The following is an 18899-nucleotide window of genomic DNA, read 5'->3' as shown; positions in this document are numbered from 1 at the left end:
CCTCAAGCAAGAGACCTCTAACCCAAGACAGTGGAAGCAGAATACTCTGTAATATGAAGTGTCATAAAATTAAAGGCATAACATTTAGAATTAACTGCATGGCTTGTATTACGTAGTGTATGGTAAGGTCTGGGGCGATCTGAATGCGAATATTGGTCAGAATTATAAAAACAGATATTATACAGAATGCATACAGAGCTAAGTGAACAGCGGTGCCAGAGATTAATTTCCAGATCAGGGATAAGAAATTTGATAGACCGAAAGTTTTTTGTCCACCAGTTTAGATAACACTAAAGCAGAACACCATTCAAAACTAAAGGAATTAAAAATTAAATTGCTCAGGTAAGAATAGACCTCACATGACTCAAAATCATATTTGCAATCAAGATTTACAACTAGAATCTTAAATGAGCTGCATATAGTTAAATAAATATTGCCAACGAAAACATCCTAAACCTTGATAAAATGATAATCGGAATTTTGCACCATGCAATAATTTTAGCTAGATCTCTGTTATGGGATTCAGGAATCACAAGTCTGCGTTCAGATGGGATCAATCAATGCAGAGAGAGAGAGAGAGTAGCATTATCAGCATAAGCAAAAAGGCTGGTTTCAAGGTCAAATCACATATTATGCATATATAATTGAAAAATAAAGGGCCTAAAATAATATCCTTATGAAAACTACAATTTGCATTCCTGTGGTCATTATGGTGTCTATCAACAACTCTTTGCAATCTATTGATTAGGATTTCAGTGTCGGTAATAAGAAATAAGCTATTAACTCGAGTCTATTTACATCTGAAAACGATGCCATTATATTTAACACGGTCGAAACCAGCAATAAAGTTAAGACAATCATAAGGATTTAAGACAATCAAGGAAATTAAGATATATATATATATATATATATATATATATATATAATATATATATATATACTGTATATATATAAATATATGTATATATATATATATATATATATATATATATATATATATATATATATCGATAATAATGGTAATGAATTTGCTTATGACAATAAGAGCAATATTTCCCATTGAGATAGCGATAATGATATAACGAAAGTGAAAATAATAGTGACAACTTAGAGAAATTTTATAAAGTTATCTGGAGAATTTGTGGAAATAATTGATGGGTGATGGAGGAAAGAATGATAGTATGATTGGCAAACCAAGTTACGGATGGCTGATGTAAAGTGGTTAGAAGAGCCACACAAGATAAGAATTTCTGGCATTTTCACAAATAAAAATAATGGAGATGTTATCTAAAAGCAGAATGCCCAATAAAATATTTGAACTGGAAAAAAGTCACACAACGAAGGCAGGCAGCTTCCTAATCAAATAACGGGGAGAGAGAGAGAGAGAGAGAGAGAGAGAGAGAGAGAGAGAGAGAGAGAGAGAGAGAGAGAGATTTCACCCGAAGCGATGAATACCTCATCGATGCCCTCTCGTTTCGACAGTATATATTTTTGACAGAGCAACGAACACTCATGTCTTGCTTTTTCTCTTATCTCTATTTTTTCCACCCAAGCGGTTGACAAACATCTTGGTACGCAATTTACAGCTTAGTTCAACAAAAGGATTCTGGATTTTAGAAAGAAAAAGGTACATTTGAAAGGGGTGAAATATTGAAAAAAAAAAAATCTAGTTTGTATGTATCTTAGGTATTAACTCATGCCTTGTACTTGAGAAAAGTAGTACAGTGAGTAAATCGCAGTATACTATTCCAGTTACTTTGGAATTAAAAAATGATATTGGGAAAAGAAGAGGATTCGGAGTCCGCAATCCTCTGCCACGGTTTCCCATAGTAAGATGTCTGCAGTATCGATAATAGGCCTGAGCCACTTTCCGATATCCCATGAGGCTCCAAGCCGTAATCGTGGTTGGCCGCTCGAGAGAGAGAGAGAGAGAGAGAGAGAGAGAGAGAGAGAGAGAGAGAAACTCCAAAGTTCCCTATATGCTCCAGTTCTATCCCTGTCTCAATAAATTCAATCAATCACTTGTTACTAGTCATAAAACTCAGATTTTCGTCATTTTTCATGGATATCCACACAATCAGGTTTGCAATACATTGCTAACCAACTTACCCCGTTGCCCATCCCCCCCCAAAAAAAAAAATCCAAACAAACCGAACCAGAACAATAAGTATATGAAAAAATCAGTATTTAGTTGGCTGTTTCATTTGATTAAGAATTTATTTTTTATGGCGTTTTAGCCAATTTGTAGTAAGAACATACCGATCTGGGTATTTGTAAAAATATGTTTTCGTATTTCAAAAGCTTTGTTCCCAGTGACTGATTGTTCAGAGTGCCGTATTTAAATGTGTAGTTCTTACTGGGGTCAAATTCCTTTGCCTTTTGCTATCCTGTAATTTATTAACTTTCACGAATCATAAATTTGTATTTTACATTATAGACAAACTGAGATCTTCCAGACATTTCTGACATAAGTGTTTTGACATGAAAAGCTTTCCATTACCATGGTATATGTCACAGACATTGCAACACTTACTGTACACATAGAGCTTTCATCACGTATTCATGTGTCCTCTCGTATCTCTGGTGAGCATTTTAAAATGCCTTGTTTCATCGGTCTGGTTTTGGATTTCAGCATTGCAACCATTTCGCAGCCATTTTCTTTGGATTCTTTTCTTTTAATATTCCGTAATAATTTCGGCTTCAACATTCTCTGTAACATTCGATATCATGATTTTTAGTATCTAACTATTTTCAATCAGCTGCCGTGTTTATTCATTCACTTTTTTCATAATATTCCTTTATGTGGTGTTTTACCGGTGTTATTCATTGCACTAAAATATCACGAATTGCTAATATTTTCCTTCCGCTCTGTAGCCTTTTCAGCAGCCAGTTGGTTTTAGAACTAAAATGTTCTTCCTTAACTTCCTGTACATGACTTTTTCTTTTTAATAGTTTGATTTCTATGATTTTGGAAGTGTCTTTAATTTGTTTACACATGACGCCAGTCATTTATCATGGCTACCTTCTCCATCGTCTTGATTTTATTCGTCAAACTCAAAGATAGTCTGTAACAATCAGTTCTTGAGCGGCCATTAACATGCCGCCCATCTACATGTGAAATATACAGTTTTTCTTAAGATTACACTCTCATCAACTGAAATACTTTTGATGCCTCCCCCTTCCCCCAATGAGCAATGCCCCTGCTTAAAAGCTTTACATAGTATTCATTTTCTATCCTTTACCGTAATGTGCCGCAAACATAGCACCAATCACTGTCCTGATATACGCACGTACTATTTTCAATTTGGATTTTATTTGTTTTTGTTCTCCCACTTGGTTTAACTCTCTCTTTCACTTTTGCATTTCTCCAATTCACGATAACAACTTGACAAAATGAATAAAGAAAACTGTATTATGGAGAGATACAGATTTACATGTTATTACAAAACACCATTTTCTATAATACCGTTCACAAGAATTACTTCAAGTATCGGGAACTAAAAACACCACCACAGTCTGAGCCTCTTCACCGGGGTCTTCCACTGTCATGGGTTAAAGTTCTCTTGTTTGAGGGTACACTCAGGCACAATATTTTATCTGTTTCCTCACTTCCTTTCCTCACTGGGGAATTTTCCTTGTTAGAGCCCTTGGGCTTAAAGCATCCCGCTATTTCAACTAGGGTTGTAACTTGGCTGGTAATAACAATAACAACAATAAGCTAATATTCATTTCACAAAGCATCGTTTTAGTACAAAATTATAATTTTAAAATATAAACTAAAATCATTGTTAACTTATCAACATTGACTGTACTTATGTATTTTCAACCGATTATTTTACTTTATCTATAGAATTAAAACCTCCCGACGCATAACAACTGTAAGAGAAAGTTAGTCCCTGACAAAAAAAGTCAAATATTCACAAATGAATGAAGCTCTCTTTTAATAGTTTCCCAGTAAAGTTTTGCAAAACTTATACTTATAAAGTCTGATGGATTTTCCGAACTTTTAAAAATTTCCAGAAACAATTTCGATTAGACGCCCCCATAAGAAAAAAAAAAAAGTTTTCAAGTTCAAAATCCGTTATTTCTTCTTCACCCTGCTAAAAGCACGTGGGCTTGGAATTTTGCACACTCATAAACACCCACACACGTATACACATACACACACACACACACACACATAACTATTGCATTCTTAAAAACCCATCGTAATATTTATCTTTGGCTTTTCCGGAATCGTGCTCACTACCTGTATTTTTGTCTTTACAGGCTAATTACTTATGTACATATTCCTGTACATACTTTACTCATATAGGTGGGCCTCCATTTATTTCATATGCTTAAAATTCTTCAGTATACGAGGTTATAGACTTTTCAAGATAAAAAAACGTTAGACCCCCGTAGCCATAAAACCGATTCTGGATTCTATAAACCTAATATCATTCAAAGCAATTATATAAAAACTGACTTTTCAATCAACGTCTTTCGAGGGCATAATTAGTAGGCCACCTCTTTCAGTATTTATTTACATGGAGTTCCCAATGTATTGCTTGTATTTCCAAGTCTTATTTTTTCCTTTTCTCCATACCGCCATATCAATGTAGACGGAAAAAATTACCAATGATTTTATACTTCTAATTGACATAGTTAGTTATAAAAGTTACTTTACCATATATTCATGATGTAATTGACTTCAAAATATAGACACGAGGTCAGTAAAATAATTATTCAGTATATACTATACATATACACATATATACACATACAGTATATGTATATATATAAACAGTATATACATATACGTAAATAAACATATACATAATGGGTGAGTGTATATCGATACAAATATACAAACATACACATGTATACACGTGTATATATATACATATACCTATATATATATATATATATATATATATATATATATATATATATATATATATATATATATATATATATATATATATATATATATATATGTGTGTGTGTGTGTGTGTGAGTGTGTGTGTATACTGTACTTATATCTATCCGCATCAACTAATTTACATTAAGAACTACAAAGTGACGAAACAACACCAATTCTTGAAATATGTTTTCACTATTGTCGATAATTTCATTCTTCATGTACCGAACATTCATGGCATATTTATGGAATAAGAATCCAAAGCGTTCACTTCATACCAATAGCGAAATTGTGCTGGAATAGATATTGGCTGGTATATACATACTTAGCGACATAGGTTGATTTTATAGTAAAACACACACACACACACACACACACACATATATATATATATATATATATATATATATATATATATATATATATATATATATATATATATATAATATATATATATATACATATATTATATATATACATACATATATATATATATATACACTTATACATACATATATATATACATATACATATATATATATATATATATAAACATACATATATATATATATATATATATATATATATGTATGTATATATAAATTAAACTTTTGTACTTTACAATGTTGAAGAATTATTAATTAGGCTTTACAATGCTGAAGAATTATTAATTAGTGTTGAAGTTTAAGTAAAAATTTTCATTATTTTACTCTCAAATGTATATTTCTTGGCAAATTGTTCATCGCTAAGAAATCCCCGACTAAAAGAAAAAGGATACTTTACCTACGGATAGAAATTTGTATTAACGGTAGGATGAAGCCTTGCTTATATAACCAGTGATAATTATAGAAACCTAAGTTTAAAAATTGGAAGTTCTTAAAGCAATTTGTTTTTTTTTTCTGGGATTACAAACCTATAATGGGTTAAATTGGGTTAAGAAATTATATAAGAGTTATATTCAAATAAAAGACGAAGTTATATTGTCTTGTATAAAGAAATAATTAATGACCAACGTCCAACGACGACATTTCTACGAAACTTAATGGGGAAAAAAAATCAGTAAAAAGAAGTCATTCTTAAAAAACTATAGCGCAGACACAGAGTGATGAATCACCGTAATGACGCCACATGAAACTTAAAAGAGAGAACATCACTGTTACACTTTATATGCACCGAGATTGTGAACACTAGATTCTATGTATATCGAATACTTACAATTAGCATATCAGTTCGCATATTTCGCAACACATCTATGACCCGTAAAAAGAAGAAAGGAAATTAAAACAACTACATTTAAGTTAATTTATCATGACATGGTCTGCTCTCTTTTTAAAAGCCACTCATGAATGGCAGAGGCAAGGGACAGTGACCTTGCCCTATCAAGCAGGACAATGCCCTAGAGACTGACCATATATATAAGTGTGCTACTTTTATAAGCACACATTGAGTATGTGTTGTTTAAGATGTGTAAAGCAGGATAACGAAGTACATCTTATTAGCTTTAAAAAGTATTTATTGTTTAAAAACAACAGAGTTAAACATCTCCATCATAGGAGGGAGCTGGTTTGGTCAGATGACCAATTCTGGTGAAGTATAGATATGAACTGATTAAATTATCGATATCATAGATATCGTATGCTTAGTTGATATAGCAATTTTATCACAATCTCGGAAGACACCTGCATCTGGTGACGTCACAAACTTTCACACGCTGATGCATTGGTGTTGACGTTTAAGAAAAATGTTACATTGTTGAGGCTGCATTGTGCATCCTGTTTATGATTTGGGTGACTACAGCAAAGCCCACGGCTAGCATCTTCATCCAAAATGACATATTACGTCATGTGTTTTAAACATGTAATAATAATTATTTCACTTATTACATAAGCTCGGCCAGCTATCTCAATTTTTTCAAAAAAATTTAACAACAAGCCAAAACATGTTTACTAGCCGTGACTGGACATATGTATTATTCTTTGTTTAACTTTAGCCATAAGCAAACGAGGACGAATGTCCAAATAGGCACATCAAAAAATAATAACAATAATGCATATGAGAAGATATTACCAAAGCAAAGAAAAAAAATGCATGATAAAATAAAGATCATATATATGGTACATTGCAAGCAAATGATTATATGGTACCAAAAAAAACTACTGACATACATATGATTCGGTAACTTGTTAAAGAATAATTGTTACCTTTGTCAGAAACATAGATTAACATAATACGGTAACTAATAAAAATATTCGTTACCTTGGTAAAAATTCAATTTTTTAGTGCACAAACACGAATTCCTGGTACGTACACGTACCACGGTTTCGTACATATATATATATATATATATATATATATATATATATATATATATATATATATATATATATATATATATATATTTATATATAGGGCTGATATATTTTATTAGATGCCCATAGATTCTGTTAATTTAATTTTTTTTTTCTCTATTCTTTTTAACATTCCGGCTTATATATTTTATTAGATGCCGAGAGAAAAATTATTTATATTTTTTTAAATGTTGTTTTAAATGTATTTTTAACAATGCAATGTAGATAATTTCTTCAATTACATATTACTAGCGTACTAACAGCTTTTCTTACAAACACACTTTCCAGAGCAATTTACTCCTTTAGCGAATGAGGTGGCCACTTCAAACGGCTTTAAACTGAATTAAATAAGGAGTTTTGTCTGGACATGGCGAACCGTTCTGTTGTAGCTTCCTGCTGTGCCGTAACCTACGCCAAACAAGGATGTTCACGGCGATAAATATCAACACCGTGATAACCAGTCCTGCTAGTAGTATGGGGTGAAGGATTTCCTTATAAGTCAGTGACAGGTGGTCCATTTCAGTTAGTTTCATCAACCGCTTGGCAACCTGTCTGTTGTACGGGAGAAGTAGTGCTGGCATTGTAGAGGTCCACGTGAAGTTCGCGAAGTAGGCTCGTTCTCTGATGAGTGTCCGTAGACCAGTCACCATGGAATTAAGGGAAGTCCCGATACAACCATCTGCTGCAACGAAGATGAGGGCGAAGGACGTGGATCCATCAGGGCATGATACATTGAAGCCGTCTTTGTCGTATCGTATCCACGAGCAATTGTTCAGTCTGCAATTGAACTCATTATTGTCAAAGGGATAAAGCTTATCCAGACAATTTTCACTTGTATGGGAGAGAGCACCGTCTAGCACTATACCTAACTCGCATGAATCCATTAAGTTTTTATGGAATTCAAATGAGTCAGCTGTACATATTTTTCTATCCATTGCGTCTGAACAGTGAGTTAATTGATTTAAGTCTTTAATGACCGTATATGTTTCCTTGTCTGGGGAAATCAATACGTGTCCTGTCAAACTGGATATTATTGGATTTGAGTGATTCGTCACGAAAGTCGGAAATGGTGATATCCTGTAAGATTGCCAGGCATCAGAAGAATCAAAGGGAATTGTAATCCTAATCTTGTTATTATCAACGTTTACTGTAATTAGGCTGTAATAAAATTCTAATCTATGTTCGTCTAACAAAGGAACATAGCCTAGTTTATCCCTTCCGTTCTCCAGAATTAACTTTAAGTAATTTATAGGCAACAAATGGGGCGACAGTACACCTTTAGTTGCTAACGTGATAGCTTCTACATAATCCTTGGATTTCTCAATGAAATGTGCAATTCTGTTATGTATGTGATCTATCTTTGAATCATAATACGTTAACGTTGCCAACAAATCCTGTACTTCCATAATCTGAATGATATTATTTGAACGTTCATTTACTAAATCCATAATTTTATTGATTGAAGCTAACTGATTCCTTAGTTCTGACATAATCAATTCATCTTCATGAGTCAAGAACTCAATTTTCTTATTTTGATTACTAATTTTAATACGATTGGAAATTCCTAAACCTAAACTTGCAATAGACCCAAAGATGTTTAATGCAGCAAAAATAAACGGATTTCGTCTTTCTTTATGTTCGTGTCCTACAGTCCACATCAAAAGGTCATAAGCCAAAGATCCTGTCTCGTAAGTCTTATTTTTCAAGTCATCAGATAGCATCTCTGCAACTTTTAATGTTGATCCAAGCAAACTCTCTGTAGTCAAATAAAAATGTCTTCTATGCAACTCATCCAATGAGGCAGAAAACCTTGAAATGGCGGTTCTTAAGCTAGTGACATCATTCTCTTGAAGAAAAATTGCTTGCATATTCACTTCTACAACTACGTTGGTTGATGTAATAAAAACGTCTTCTTGTCTTTCAACTATAGTGCCATATTTAAAATTTATACTTTTAGTTTTAGAGCTCATCCCACACGAGAAAAATGTCTGTAGAACAATATCACTCCCAACAACAAAGAATTCATCTTGGAAACCTGTAACGAGAAAAATATATGTAATTACTCCTGTATTAAGAAGAAAACTTTTAATCACATAAAATAAAAAAATTTTCCCTCACTTCTTTCCCTCTCTTTTCTTTTTAATTTCTTATGTGAGCCAAGGGTACTATTCTCTCATCCGTGGGTTGGGATACGTTTTGAACTCTAAACCTATTGGCCGTTAATGTTTCCCAAATTTTAAATGGGCCTTCAAACTTAGGTGTTAGTTTATAATTGAGTCCTTTGCGTACATTGATTTGAATATACACATTATCACCCACGGTATATGTTTTAGTTGGTTTCGCTGTTTTATCATGATTCCTTTTCATTATGATTTGTGATTCTTCTAAATTCTTTCGAAGGATATCATATCGACTTATACTTGCATTTATACATTCTTTTAAAGGATTTGATAGATTAGATGTAGGCGTTAATACATGGAAAGGCGTTCTAACTGGGGTACCATACAATGCTTCATGCGGTGACATTTTAATTGATATATGATATGAATGATTCAGAGTACTCAGTGCCGCCGGTATTGCAATATCCCAGTTGGGGTCTGATCCCCCTAGTGTTACCCTTAATATATTTAAAATTTTCCTATTTGCTCTTTCCACTAGCCCATTCGACTCTGGGTGATATATCATGGTATTTATTTTCTTTATGTTGAGGAATTCACACAATGAGGTAAGAAAGTGATTATTAAATTCACCACCCGAGTCTGAGATTATCATGTGTGGAATTCCATGTTTCCAAATGTAACACTCGTAAAACTTCCTAGCGCATTCAATCGCAGTTTTAGTTTTAAGCGCTATTAGTTCTGTATATCGAGTTAAAGCATCTATAATTACTAAGAGGTGCTTATTTCCTCTGTCTGACTCGTAAAATCCTGTTAACAAATCTAAATGTATTCTTTCAAAGGGTTGATTGGGCACAGGATAAGCTCCTAGGCTGACAGGTGGTTTCGTATGCCCTTTGTTTTCCTGACATGTGCGACAATTAGCTATGTGTCTTTTTATATCTGTAAGCATCGTATGCCAATAAAACAATGATTTGGCTTTCTGTGACATTAATGAGAACCACGGGTGTCCATGTAATGGATTTGAATGCAACCAATTCAGGACAGTGGAAATAAGTGAGATTGGTACTACTACCTGGTCGTTAGTTACATGTGGTGTATTGCGGGTTTTCCTTGTCACAGTCCTACACAGAATATTATCTTTGATTATATAATTCTGCTGCTTATACTTTATACATTCCTTTTCCTTATGATTGCCTTTCAAAGCATTTATAATTGTTTCGATTTTCTGATCTTTTCTTTGCTCAGTCTGTAACAATTCAGCGCTCCAGCCTAAATCTTCTTGTTCAGATATCGTTTTAACAATAGGCATGGATGTTGATATATCTATTAATTCAGCTAAAGGCTCCGTACAAGATGACACGGGGTTGCGTGATAATGCATCCGCAATGATATTTGCTTTCCCAGGTAAATACCAGATTCTTGCGCCAAAATCTTGAATGATCAAATGCCACCGAGTTCGTTTAGGGCTGTGGTTGAAGCCTTTAAAGAACTCTGTTAGTGGTTTATGGTCAGTAAGAACCTTAACGGGATAACCGTAAATTATGAACTTAAAATGCACTAGTGAATTAACAATTGCTAGCCCTTTCTTGTCTATTACTGTGTACTTACTTTCGGAAGTTCTCAATTTTCGAGAATAGAAAGCTATCGGGAAAAATTGTTTATCATATTGCTGAAGCAATACCCCTCCTACTCCTAAGTCTGAGGCGTCTGTTGCAATGAAGAATTCCTTACCGAAGTCAGGAAATTTTAAGATAGGAGAACTACACAGTTCATCTTTCAAAGTATTAAACGCCTGTTGATGTTGCTCAGACCATATGAAATCTACGCCCTTCTTCGTAAGATCAGTTAAAGGAGCGGCTATTATTGAATAGTTGCGTATAAAACGCCTGTAATATCCACTACAACCCAGAAATTGCTGTATTCCCTTGACATTAGTAGGTATGGGAAAATTACGTATAGCCGACACCTTATCATGGACTACTTTAAGACCTTGGCTTGACACCTTGAAACCCAAATATATTAATTCTGTTTTGAAAAACTCACACTTACTAATCTTTACCCTTAAGTTATGTTGTCTTAATCTCTGTAGTACTAGTTCTAACTTACGTAGATGTTCTTCTAAGGTGTTGGAAAAGATTACAAGATCATCCATATAGGCATGCAATATATCCCCTAACAAGTCTCCAAACACTATGTTAATCATTCTTGTAAATGTTATAGGAGCACAACGTAAACCAAAAGGCATCCGTAAAAATTCATAATGTCCCCTGGCTGTGCTGAAGGCTGTGTATGGGATACTATCTTCTTCTAATGATATCTGGTGAAAGCCTTTAAGTAAGTCCAAACTGGTAAAATATTTATTCTGACCTAACAAAAACAAAATATCGTCAGTACATGGCACTGAGAATCGATCAGGGATCGTCTCCTCGTTTAGACGACGAAAGTCGACGCAGATACGCCATGTTCGATCTTTTTTCGATACAACTATTAAAGGAAAATTATAAGGGCTGTTTGATTTCCTAATGACTCCTTCTTCTAGCATTTTACCTACTTCATCATTTATTTCATTCTGGAATTTCATAGGGAGTCTGTACGAGGGTACATAGATAATTTTCTGCTTGTCCTTTAACCTTATTTGATGCTCGATCACATCTGTTTTTCCTAAGGATCCATCCGTAGTGGAAAAAACATCATGATATTTAGTTAAAAGTCCAAAAATTTTCTGCTGAATTTCTTCGTCTTGAATGTCTTTATTGATTTTATTTTTAATAGATCGCAAAAGGGATTCATCCGCAACTGATTGAGAGTGATTGATCTCAGCAACGGTAAGAATACGATGTTTATAAACTTCTACATCCAAGATATGTTGATTTTTGTGAATTACTAAAGTGTTATTTAAATGATTACAGACTTCAATATTACATTGTTGATGTGAGCCTACTGTATAAATAGCTTGTGTGACAGACAATCCGTTAGTTTTCAAAGTGTCGGAAAGGATTAATATTTCAGATCCCGGTAATGTTTTCTTTATTTGCACTATTAAATTCGAAGGTACGTTTGGTTCGATAGATTGCGTGCAAGATGATATTACGGGTGAACAAGAATTCTGCTGGGTCGCGTATATTATTTCTTTATTAGTGAGACAAGTTATTGGTTCTTCAACGTACGTTACGGTTACATTTGTCGTCTCCTTTTTATCCAAAACTGATTTTAAGGTATTAGAAGACTTATAGAATTTCCCTTTGATATACACGCCGTGCTTGGCAGGGGCTAAGATAAGGTTTTGATTTCCCATAGATGGGTATCCTATAATTACAGCTGGATACATATTAATGTTTTTTACAACAACAAATGTATCGGCAAACGTGCGTTTACCGACTTTGAACTGAACATGAGTTATGCCTATGACATTTAATTCATTATTTCCTATACCCGAAAGTCTAATTCCGGATTTTTCAATCGGAAAGTTCGAAAACAACAAATGATGTGTCTTCAAATCCATGATATTACGTGGACTACCAGAGTCAAAAAATAACGTAAAGGATTTGTGTTCCAAATTTACAGCATATAAGGTTGGTCGTAACTCATTTTGGCTTATTATTGTATGAATTCGTTGCAAATCTATGGGAGCATGCACTGTTTTACTTAATTCGGCCGTGTGTTTCATAGGAAAATCTATTGTCTCACAATTATTTGATAAAACATTAAATTGATTATTCAATACTATTGATGTTGACATGAATGACCTTGACCCAACATCACTCTCTTCCCCTCTGGAGTTAACTATGTGGTATTTGCTTTGCTCTGCACATTCTGAAAATTAGTCTGACCTTGGGAGGTCTGGTTTGACGACCCAGGCTCAGCGATATTCGAAGAAGTGTTTGTTTGTTTTGGACTCTGAACTGCATTGACATTTGGTTGTTTCTTCTTATTGTTAAAATGAGGATTTTTCTTTTTATTTCCAAATGGAACCGACTGTGGAATTGACTGTGTATTTCTGGGATTCTGTTGTGTCTTACGCGAGTAACATTGGCTATATGAATGAGTTGCACTGTTATGAATCGAGCATAATTTCGTTCTGCAGTCCGCGCTTAAGTGACCTTGATGTTTGCAATTATAACACGTCATTCCCGCTACTTGACTACTAACTACGTTCACTGTTTGTGGCTTTGTTTCATTCTTTGCAAAAACTTGAGTTAACACGGGATCGAGATCTGGACACTTGGACATGTGTTTCTTTATCTGTTTATATACATCCAATTCCGTACTTGCAGGCGTTAACTTCTTATCAAAACACCGCACTAAAGCTTCAGGCAACATAAGTGTCATGCAAGTTAAATACATTAATCGTAAAAATCTTTCACGGAGATGTTATCTCTAGTAACCCAAGTGGAATTACCTAAAATGTCCTAATTTTCATTAAGCCTATCAGCTATGAGAGCTGCTCTCTCAATAACATTAAGGCGATTCATAGTGGCTTGATTAAGTGTATTTCGTAACGTTGATACTACATCCAAGGCTTCCTCACCCACATAGACCGCGCGTAACCTAACTTTTAAATCATCCCAGGTAACTGCTTCTTGAAATGAAACACCTCTTAATTACGCACTCGCATCCCCCTTAGAAAAATCTATAAAACTTTTAGCTTCTTGTAATTGTACAAAAGGGTCTACGATTTGTTTGGCATTTAAATGGGCATCGACGGATGAAATCCATGACTCCACATTTTGTGGCAAGAACCCATTGACCCGACCCTGAAAAGGAAGGATTGCTGACCTGGCATTTACAAGCGTCACAATTGGAGGAGGATTAGTCTGGCCTACGCCACTAGGTCCAGGGGTAGGGCTCACAGGGGGAGTCATGACTGCTGTATTTCTTTTCCTATCTCTTCGACCCCTTGCAATTCTATCAAAATATCTATATGAATACAGACGTCCACTGCGTAAACGCATATGTATAACAAAATTCCCCAAACAATGTTACTAATCCCAAGACATTTCCCGAGAATTTCTGAAAGAAAAAGGAATTAGCACAAAGAGAGAAAAAATTCTAGATGAGAATTCGGAGTTGAACACAGTTTCCTTTAATGAACGGAAATAAAAGATTAGCAATTCACTCACCCCAGTAATAATCGACTAACGACTCGTGATAACTACACTTCACTGCCCAAACTGGAATGAATTCAAAAACTTGTACTTAGCTTATATATGGTTCTGTGTGATGTCGACACATCCTCTCTCTCTTGATGTTTTGTTAGCGATGTATCGTTCGAGTTTCTTGTTGAATGTAGTGCTTCCTGGATATGTTTTGCAAACGTTGAACGTCAGTCCTTGGGTTTCCTAGGATGTTGATTGAAGATCCAATTCATCGGTTTGTATTCATAACATTCATTAATGTTAAATATTTCGATGGACTATATTACTTAGTCAAAATTGTAGATACATGTAGATAACGTTGAATTCTTGAAGATCTTTCTCTGGTTTTACAGCTTTTATTTTGAAGTCTTGAAGATCTTTCTCTAATTCTTAGAGTTTAATATTATAGTTACTTGAAGATCTTTCTCTGATTCGTAGAGTTTAACCACTGCCACCATTTATAAGTGTGCTACTTTTATAAGCACACATTGAGTATGTGTTGTTCAAGATGTGTAAAGCTGGATAACGAAGTACATCTTATTAGCTTTAAAAAGTATTTATTGTTTAAAAACAACAGAGTTAAACATCTCCATCACAGGAGGGAGCTGGTTTGGTCAGATGACCAATTCTAGTGAAGTATAGATATGAACTGATTAAATTATCGATATAGACTCCCCCAAGCCCCTCATCCTTAGTTTACAAGGATGGCCAAGTTGCAGCGACCAAAGAAACTAACGAGTTTCAGCGGGACTTGAACCCCAGTCTGGAGTTCACCAGTCAGGGACGTTACCACAGCGGCCACCACAATATAGCTATCATAGCTATATTGGTTGATCTAGAAAGTCAGGCCTTATCGTTACACATGATCTTCAAATTACCGTTACACATGATCTTCAAATTACACTTTAGAGTAAACAATTGTTTTCATTATTACCACTTTTAATGTTTGTTCTCTAAATAAAACGTCGTTATTTCGCAATTCCTTGTATGATACATACATATTTTTTTCATATTTTTCATTAATTTTGATATTTATTTTCTTTGATATATCCAGTCTTACTACTTTAGTACTATGGCAATTTAATTTGAAATATATGCTGATGGAAAAAGATATTATTATTTCATTCTTGTTCAAAAGGCACCGCTTTAATTGAAAAATTCATGACGCAATACGCTTTAATTGTCAGCATAATCTCATGGCTGTTTCTTATTGGAGACTGTTATTTGGAAAATTTTCTGAAAAGTTTGAGAGAGAGAGAGAGAGAGAGAGAGAGAGAGAGAGAGAGAGAGAGAGAGAGAGAGAGAGAGAGAGAGAGAGAAATATTAAAAGAACCCATTATTTTCCAATATGAAGTACAGTATATAGAGAATAAGTTACAGTAAATCCTTACATCATTAACTTTAAAATAGGGAATTCCTTCTTCCCTATTAAATCAATTATAATTTTACACCTCAAATTACCTTGATATATTTAACTTGTCATAGAGGGCACAATGTAATCACTAAGTATCTATTTGATGCTTGGAATATCCTAATTTTCACTTTACCTGTCACGTTGCGTTTTACGAACAGGTCACCTTCCGTACCTGAAAGAAAAAAAAAAGGAATTAAAAGAAACTTATTATTCAAGAATTTTTTTTATGCATTTTTAGGTGCGTATATTTCATATTTTTTTTTTCTTTTTAAGAAGACAACATTTAGACGGACGGAAACACGATGTTTCGGGGGTTAATTAACAGCTTTTAAAATATTGATTTCCATTATTATTATTATCATTACTAGATAAGCTACAACCCTAGCTGGAAAAGCAAGATGCTATAAGCACAAGTGCTCCAACAGGGAAAAATAGCCCAGTGAGGAAAGGAAATAAGGAAATCAATAAATGATATAAGAACATATTAAAATAAAATATTCTAAAAACAATAACAACATTAAAACTGATATTTCATATATAAACTATAAAAAGACAAGTGTCAGCCTATTCTATATAAAAACATTGAACTTATCAAATGTCTGTTCCAACCACATTTAGTGTAAAATATCCTCATGATGCTTCTGTTCCAACCACATTTAGTGTAAAATATCCTCATGATGCTTTCCGGAGGGAAAATACCATAGAAAAGAAATTAGAAATACACGAATAGGATTTTGGATTATGAACAACTTGAAAGGGCAATATCTGTTATTTCGAATAACACAGACAATTCACGGCATGGAATTCACTTGACTTTAATTATTCATTATATGCATATCTTATGTATGATGTCGAACTGCTGGCGAATATGAGCTGGCAATTAAAGGCATAGGACACTCATTCAAGCTACTTTTCTCCTAACCATAACGTTATTAAAATAATTTTCAGCATTATCCCTTATCTAGTTTACATACATACATATACCAAGGCACTTCCCCCAATTTTTGGGTGGTAGCCGACATCAAACAAATGAAAAAAAAGGTCCTTTCCTTTCTACGTTCCTCCCAGCCTGACAAGGGACTCAACCGAGTTCGGCTGGTACTGCTAGGGTGCCACAGCCCACCTTCCCCCGTTATCCACCACAGATGAAGCTTCATAACGCTGAATCCCCTACTGCTGCTACCTCAACGGTCATCCAAGGCGACCGGAGGAAGCAGCAGGGATTACCGGAACTGTGTCACAATCGCTCGCCATTCATTCCTATTTCTAGCACGCTCTCTTGTCTCTCTCATGTCTATCCTCCTTATCTAGTTATAACATAAATTACTTGTATCTTTCATATAATTCAATTGTCTCCAGATATTTCACTGTCTGCATTTGACTTGCAATATTTCTCGATGGACAGCTATGTATCAAACTTAAATTTTAATTATGAATAATCATTAGGGAGTCATTTGAAAGTTGAGTAGTTGTCTGTCATAGTATTAAGTTTTAAAAACGAAAAGAAAACGAAAAGCCAAACTTAGAATTCAAAGGACATAAAGTATAAAAAAAAAATGTATCTAGAAAATAATCTTCACTGATCGAAAAAGTTAAAGAAAATAAATTTTCTTGCAGTAGTGAGTTTAGAAAAAAATATTTTCTTCTTATATAGAAAGTATAGTTAAATGCCAGATATTCTTCATTAGGACAAAGAGAGATATGGCAATTATTTTTTATCAAGAATTGCTATGAGGCCCTTGCTTTTCCATAAATCTCTCTATTTAGTCTATGTGTAGTTTCCGTGCAAGGCTACCCACTTTTGATAACATTTCAAAGCGGAACAGTTTCTTTCGTTATTTATATTATTACGAACATAAAATGACAAGATAAGGACATAATAGCCAATACAAAATAAGCTTAAAATACAGGGGAAAATATTTGCCAAAAATAAAAATAGAGATACATAATTTTTCACCATCATGTTTAATCAATGATAAATAGTTTACTGTTATTTATGCCACCTATTTCGTAACAAAGTAATATTTCCGCAGTATTTGACAGCATAGTGATACGATTTGTTAATAGTCAAAATTAGCTTCATTTATTACTCCAATGTTTTCCATTTTCAGCATGAAGCCAAAACAATGTCTACCTTTATCTTCTGACAAATATCACTAATTGCAGTTACCATTACTTATGAACTGAACCTTGTCAAGTAATGCACATAATGTAACCACTTATCTAAGTAAAATGCAATAGCAAAGTGATTTAATTTCAACAGTTATTTTGCACTGAACAGGCACACTAATCACTCATATAAGAGCGATAGTGATGATAATAATACACACGACCAAATATACTTATTCACGATGAAAATCCAACAACATAATTACACCTCTCAAAGAACCCCTTGCTCCACTCTACCAACATTTTAATAATTGCGTAATATCTATCCAAAGATTCGTCGCTATTAACGACTGAAATGTAATAAGTGAGCGAACAAGGAAGCACCAAATGCTTAAGGATTCTAATAACTCTAATCATGAGTCATATCTGCTTCCCCCAGAAAAAGAGGAAGACGAAGGAACCCAAACAAAAGAAAATCAGGTCGCCGTAACATCCTTATTATGATTATACTAAAGGGTTTCCTTTGATTATATTATTCTGGAAGAGAAAAGAAGTTACCGATATGATAAGAAGAAAACGATAAAACATAACCCTTCAATTACAATATTGAATCGCAATGAAGAGAGGATAAATGATACCATGATACCGATTTGACAATTACGGAAATGATTATTACAGAGAGAGAGAGAGAGAGAGAGAGAGAGAGAGAGAGAGAGAGAGAGAGAGAGAGAGAGAGAGAGAGAGAGAGAGAGAGATTGTTTGTTACATTAGGAGAGTAGGTTCAAGATAGCTCATAACAGAAAGATGGTATCAATAGCTTTACAATTCAAAGCCAAAGGAAGCACGATATTGAAAGTGAGAGTTATTAGT

General features: G+C 34.0%; 1 protein-coding gene across 9 annotated transcripts in view; it reads right to left on the bottom strand.

Annotated features, from left to right (window-relative positions):
* Positions 1-18899, bottom strand: part of norpA (no receptor potential A) — a 753920-nt gene that overhangs the window by 275054 nt on the left and 459967 nt on the right. For 2 of the 9 annotated variants that reach the window (XM_068363778.1, XM_068363777.1), the window contains one exon: positions 16054-16092. The exons of the other annotated variants lie outside the window; for them this stretch is intronic. The gene's annotated coding sequence lies outside the window, so the exon portion shown is untranslated. The remainder of the gene's footprint in view (positions 1-16053; positions 16093-18899) is intronic. 9 annotated transcript variants of the gene reach the window in all.

This window comes from Palaemon carinicauda, chromosome 40 (assembly GCF_036898095.1).
Source record: "Palaemon carinicauda isolate YSFRI2023 chromosome 40, ASM3689809v2, whole genome shotgun sequence".
Taxonomy (NCBI): Eukaryota; Metazoa; Arthropoda; class Malacostraca; order Decapoda; family Palaemonidae; genus Palaemon; species Palaemon carinicauda.
Note: the sequence above shows the minus strand (reverse complement) of the source record. Positions and strands in the feature narration are given on the sequence as shown.